Here is a 6,612-nt window from a genome sequence, read left to right on the forward strand (position 1 = left end):
GCCCAAGCTAAGACACTTGCGCAGAGGAACTTAGCGTGCAGTTGGCTTCCTCCCCAGCCTGGTCCCGTTTTCCCTCTGCCCTTATGGTCTATCTCAGGAACCCCATAATAACTCACTTCCCCACCAGTCCTCATGTCAGGGTCTGCTTCCAGGAAGCGGAAGTGACATGGTCTGTGGGCTGGGCAAAAATAACAGTTATACAGAAGGCACCTCATCTAACCCGCTGAACTAACCAGCCACGCTGGCATTGAACACACTGCGCAGAGGAGGAAACGGAAGCTCACAAACCAGAAGGGACTTGCCCAGGACGGCACAGCCGGTGAGTAGAACCGCCTGGGTTAGACCAGCTGTTGTCAGGCTCGAAGCCAGCTTTTAGCCCTCCAGGCCCTCCCGTGGGGAGAGCCCTTCTGCTTCTGAACGAGCTGACATCTCCTGGGCCCCACTGCCAGGGGAGACCAGCAGCTAGGGGCCCACCGATAACTCAAATCCCCAATTGCCACTTATCCCCCCCAGTACCAGGGACTGAACCCAGGGGCACCTAACCCCTGAGCCACATCCCCAGCCCTTTTGATTTTTAGTTTGAGACAGGGTCTCACTACATTGTCAAGGCTGGCCTCAAACTTGTGATCCTTCTGCCTCAGCCTCCCAAGTCACTGGCACGACAATCTTGAGCCTCTGCAGAGACAACCCCCTAAAGACCCGAGTTGGTAGGAGGAGTTTAGAAACTGCCAAAAGTACCCTATGAATAAATGCTCAGGGTTCCATCCGGAGACACCCGTGGTGACTGATGAGTCATCCAATGGCCAGCTGTCACCACAGAGCACTATATATAGAAGGGACAGGCCAGAGGAGTGCCTGGGACCTGCAAAGAGGAGGAGCTTGCGCCTGGAGGTGACGGAGGTGAGGACAGCTGGGGACAGGCCTAGAGTACCTGGCAACTGTGCCCTCAGGTCATCCCCACATAGATTAAGGGTCAGCCATTCCCCAGCATGGACCGCTACGTGACGCTGGGCAACTAGACTAGACATGGACGCTGCCAGCTCATTCATGAGGACCATCACTAACGATGGTAACGGAGGCATGATGCTCAGCGAACTCTCCGCATGTCACTGGGCAAGTTTGCCCTCAAATATGCACTCAGAGGACTCACTCATATTGCTGTCATTTAGGTGGCTGAAACGGAGGCTCGGGACTCTGGGCTGGGTTAGGCTAGGCCTACACTGTCGGTAGCCACTGACCACATGTGGCCGTTAAGCCTTTACGAGGTGGCCAGTCCCAACTGAGATCGGCCCTAAGTGTGAAATACCCACTGGCTTTCCAAGACTTGGTTCCAAGAAAGGAATGTCGAATACCTCATTAGTCATTTTTTTCTCGGTTACAGATTGAAATGGTAATATTTTGGATAAACAGGGTTAAATAAAAGACATTATTCACAGTGATTTCACCTGCCCCTTTTACGTGTGTCTCCTGGAGCGTTGGAAATTGTGTATGTGGCTCACATTCTCTTTCTACTGGCCGGTGCCAGCTTACAGGCTAGAGGCCAGAACCTTCAGGAAATCCTGGCCATGCCTTCTCCTGACAAATAAAGCCTGCTTCCGAGTTCAAGACGGAGAGAGGCCAAGGCAACTTTCCAGACAATGCCAGTGGCCAGCTGCAGTTCCACGTGTACCAGTGACACTGAACCCCAAACTTGCTCTGTATGTCTTTGGAAAATGCATAGCCTTGCAGGGAAAGAATGGTGAATTCGGACCCCGTTTCTCCCTTTCACTTAACCCCCAAGAGAGCCTGGTAAGGTGGCACGTGTCTGTGATCCCAGAGACCGGGGAGGCCAAGAAGTTCGAGGCCAGCCTCAGCAACTTAGCAAGGCCCTAAGCAACTCAGTCTCAAAATAAAAAAATTTTAAAAAGGGCTGGGGCTGGGGCTCAGTGGTTAAGCGCCCCTGGGTTCAATCCCTAGTACCAGAAAATAAAAAAAAGCAAAAAAAAAAAAAAAAGCTTCGAGAGATTTCTCTGCACGGTGCTAACAAAAAGAAACAGGAAAACAAGGCCACTTCCTAACAAAGCAGCCCCTTCCCTCCCATAAGCAGTGATGCAGGGGCGAAGGAAGGAAAGGGAAATGCAGGCGACACGGGCGACTCACTCTAAGGAGAAACCCTAGCCCAGAGACAGACACGCACGTGTCGCCCGCTCTGTCCGCGGGGACCTGGTGGGGGGGCGTTGGAGAGTGTGTGCCAGGTGCGTGTGCGTGCGTGTGCGTGCGTGCTGCTTGAGCAAGAGAAGGCTGGGGAAAGGCTGGAGAAGGAAGCAGACGGAACAGGGAAGAGATGGGCTGGAGACGCAAAACCAAAGCAAAGGCTGGGGAGTTCACGGCCTTTTCTTTCTGCATCAGTTTAAATTATTCACATCGGGACAATGGAAAGAATATAGCAAAATTAAAAATGCATCGGGGCCAGGCAGGCCCTGGATCCGTGTGCGGTGGAAGGGCTGCCGGCTGGCACCGCGAGTGGCCCAGCTTGGGTGTGCCTCTCCACCGGCCCAGACCCTCCACGGTCTCCCGAGTGTTGGCAGAGCCAGGCCCCAAGTGAGCGCCTTCAGGGCTCAGGCCTGGGACATTGAGGGAGCTGCTCCAATCAGACAAGGCCTGGCGGGCACCCACAGACTGCAGCCCCCCTGGGCCGGGCTGGTGAAGCAGGGTCTCCATGCTGCCTCCTGCCCCCACCTGCCCCCAGCCTGGCTGCGACTTCCCTGAACGGACCCCTCACTGGTGAGTCCAGGTGCCTGGGACCAGTTAATCCAATCAAAACAGCCCCTTAGGTGCGACCAGACAGGGTCGTGGGGAGGGCTGTCCCTGCCCCAGAACTTCTACCCTTCTAGGTGACACCCAGCGCCTCGGGCCTCCTGGGAACCTGTGCCCACCTCGGTCACCTCATCTGAAAGGGATCTTTTTCAAGGGGATGCAGACAGATGTCTTAGTTTGCTTGGACAGCCACAACAGAACACCCAAGCTGAGTGACTTGAACAACAAATGTTTATTGTCCTACAGTTCTGAATGCTCTAAATTCAAGATCAAGGGCTGGTTCCTTCTGAGGGCTCTCTCCTGGGCTTGCAGAGGGCCGCCTTCGCTCCTGAGTCCTCTGTGATCTTTCCTCTGTGCAAGCATCTCAAGTGTCTCTGTGGCCAAGTTATCTCTTCTTTGAAGGACACCAGTCATTTGAAACTAAACCCACCCTAATGGCTTCATTTGAAATCTATCACTTCTTTAAAGGCCCTATCTCCAAATGCAGTTACATTCTGAGGTCCTGGGACTCAACATCTGAATGAAGGGGAGGGGAACCCCAATTCAGGTCCATGCCAAAGATAAACAAGAAAGACCAGGCCAGGACCACACAAGAATAGAGGAGGGCGGTTCTGGGGTATGGTTCCCCTGGAGGCACGATGAACCTAAGCATAGCCTCGCCTCTGTTAAAAAGCCTTTTCCTTCTACATTCAGAAAAACCAAAGGCAGCAGGCACGCCTGTAATCCCAGTGGCTCAGAGGCTGAGGCAGGAGGATCACAAGTTTGAGGCCAGCCTCAGCAACCTAGTGAGACCCTGAGCAACTCAGTGAGACCCTGTCTCTAAATAAAATATAAAAAGGGCTGGGGATGTGGCTCAGTGGTTAAGTACCCCTGGGTTCAATCCCTGGGACCCAAAACAAACCTACCAACTAACAAAAAACAAAGGCAACACCTCTTCAGGACACAGAGTGTGGCTGATAGGTGCTGTTGTCCCTGAAAGCAGGAATTTTGTGTCCCCAGATCCCAGTTCAGTGCCTGACCTAGCAGGGAAAGTATTGTGGGCAGAACAGAGGCTATTAAGCAAGGCTCTAGATCGCTACTGATTTCGCATCTTGCCGCCAAGGCAAGTGACTCCAGAATGAATATGAGCTTAATTCACAGACAGCTGAGACCCTTACAAACTCTAAGGAAGAATGCTGTAGCAGATGCCATTTTCCAAGATGGCTGCCAGACCTTCACCATATGCCTTTCCTACAATCTGAGATTGTAGGAACATGGTCCCTTCCCTTGAGTGGGGACAGACTTGTGACAATAGTAGAAGTGTCCTCTCACTCTTAGAAAGCAGTCACCATGCTGCAGGGAAGCCCAGCCTACCGGGAGAGGTCACGTGGCGATGTTCCCACTGAGTTTCCAGTCAACAGCCAGCCTCCGTGGCCAGATGTCTGAGTGAGGAAGGAAGACTTTAAAACAACTCCAGCCCCAGACATTGTCTGATGGCAGCGACCTGAGACAGAGAGAGGGTGAGAGACAGGAGAGAGAACCTTCTAGATCAGAACAGTTGACCCCCCAGAAGAGCAAGAGGTACTAATAACTCAGTAGTTGTTTTTTAGGTTACTCCATCTTGGAATGATTCATGGTGCAGCAGTAGATAAGCAGAAGCCAGGTGGCAACACAGGGACGTGTTGGGCATGCACACCCCTCCCCCAAGCACACAAAAGCCTGTCTTCTCCGGACCTGTTTGGGGACTCCCAGCAGCAAGCTTGGGGGCCCAGGGCTGACTCCACGGGGGCCAGGGGCGAGGCTGCCAGGACTCACAGCCCTGTTCCATCGCCTAAGTGTCTGACCTTGGAAGAATAAGTGACACTCTGTCTCAGTTTCCTCATCTCTCAACCGGAAACCCTAGTGCAGCCCTTTGCGTGGGGCGGCGGGAAGATTCTAGCCTAGATCAGGCGCTCGGCCGCGGTCAGGGTTCGGCAACTGCTCACCAGGATGATATTACTCAACACCCCCCTTTCCTCTTCCTAACAGGTGGGCTGAGAAACATGCCATTTCTGGAAGCCACGCTGTTGACTGTCTTTTTCCATCACACTGAGGTCACCAGCTCAGCCCTCCATTTGCTTTGTAAAAATGTCAGCAGCTGGGCCCCGTCCCTCCCCCCAGGGCTTGTGGGAAGCCAGCTCCCCCACCCCCTGCAGGGCTTGACTTCTGTCCCTGCCACTGTCATCTCACGCCTTTGCCTTGCAAACCACAGATTAGCAGAAGACAAAGCGCCCGCCTGGCTAAGGGCTGACCTCAATACCTGCTTTTTCAAGTCCCTTGGCTTGGTCCCCAGGCTGTGGGACACAGGATGAGTGGGCAGTCAACAGGGACAGTTGGCTGGGCTTGCAGGACCCGCCCGTCTTGCCTGGGCTGGGGTGCAGCCCTGAGTGCCCTGGTTCCTGCTACACAATCTGAGGGCAGAAGGGAGCCACTTCCGGGAGGGGACTCCAGGCCAGAGCGGTTGTAATTCTGGCACGTTCTGCTTGCTGCCCTGGGACCCCTCAGAGTGCCAGTGGAGCCGGAGGCCTGGATCCCTCTGAAATGAACAAATAGGAGAGCGGGACACAACAGAACTGGCAGCAGGTCCCTTTTTGTCTCTCCCAGGCCTGCCTGGAAGGGTCCCCTCTGCCTTTTTCTCAGGGACATCCCAAGTCCCTCCCTTGGGCCCTCCTGACTTCCTTCCAGCTGTCCCACTCCGCGGAACCCAGCATCGCAGTGATGAGCCTATTTCCTCCCACAGGCCCTTGTCACTTTCCGTTTGCAGCCACTAGTTTCCTACCCAGCAACACCCTCTCCCTGCAGGACCCTCGCTGCTCCCTCTGGGTAGCCTCGCGCTGACCTTCAGGGGGTTCATGGGCATCCGCTCCCCCAGCCTCTTGAGGCTGCTGGCTGCCCAGGCTTTTCTCTTACTCAGAGCTGTCCCCACCCCAATCCCTTGGGTCACCTTGAAAAAGGATCCTTAGTCTCTAGTGAACCAATCGCTTCTTTAGAAAGGACCCCCGGAAATTTCTTTGCAGCTAGTAGCTGTGTTTGTCAACGGGAGCACTATTGGAATTTGGGCTTGGACAAATCCCCATTGTATGGGACAATCCCTCCGTGCCCCCCCCCCCCACCGAGTCCCATGTCACTCCCTAGTCATTGTGGCAACCAAAAAAAAAAAAACCCGCATCCCCATCTCCACCTGCCCCCCAGGGAGGGAATGATTGCTGAAGAAGGAAGCACTAGGATGAAATTCATTTCACTCCACCACAATCGCCAAGCAGCGTCTCCCCGCAGGACCAGCTACGTGTGCTCGATCAGCGCCCGCTCCCTCCTGTCTTTGGAGCCAGAGTGAAGAGCACAGCACGCAGGCACGCAGCCTCCCCCTTCCCAGCCTCCGCAGCCTCGGTCGGTGCCTCTTCATTAAGGATTAGGAGTGGGTCGCCTGAAAGATGATTCTCAGCAAAGCATTTCCTGAGAACGCATCTGCATGATTCCACACCCCCTCCCTTCCATGGCTGGGATCACTTTTTTTATTTAAAAAAAGAAAAAAAAGCAAATAAAACAACAAACATCATTGGAAGGGAGCTGTTTGCTAGCCCAAGTTCACCGAGTCCAGATTCCCAGGTTAACCCCAAGGCATGGCTGCCCTGCCTCAAACATTAGCATGGTATTTGTACGTGAAAAAAGAAGGGGAAGTTTAGCCTTTTAAAGAAAGAGGAGGGGGAATCACTCTCCCTGTCCGTGTTCTGCCTTCCTTGCGCCTTGAGCTGTTTTTACCAAAACCCGCGGCCAGCCTGGCCTGAGGCGCACACACCT

General features: G+C 54.0%; 1 long non-coding RNA gene across 1 annotated transcript; it reads left to right on the forward strand.

Annotated features, from left to right (window-relative positions):
* The first annotated feature begins 249 nt into the window (after positions 1-249).
* Positions 250-6,309, forward strand: LOC124972644 (uncharacterized). The gene is made up of 3 exons (XR_007106477.1): positions 250-319; positions 4,804-4,904; positions 6,007-6,309. It is a non-coding gene; the product is annotated as an uncharacterized LOC124972644 (long non-coding RNA).
* The last annotated feature ends 303 nt before the right edge of the window (positions 6,310-6,612 follow it).

Source organism: Sciurus carolinensis, chromosome X, assembly GCF_902686445.1.
Source record: "Sciurus carolinensis chromosome X, mSciCar1.2, whole genome shotgun sequence".
In the NCBI taxonomy this organism is placed as follows: domain Eukaryota; kingdom Metazoa; phylum Chordata; class Mammalia; order Rodentia; family Sciuridae; genus Sciurus; species Sciurus carolinensis.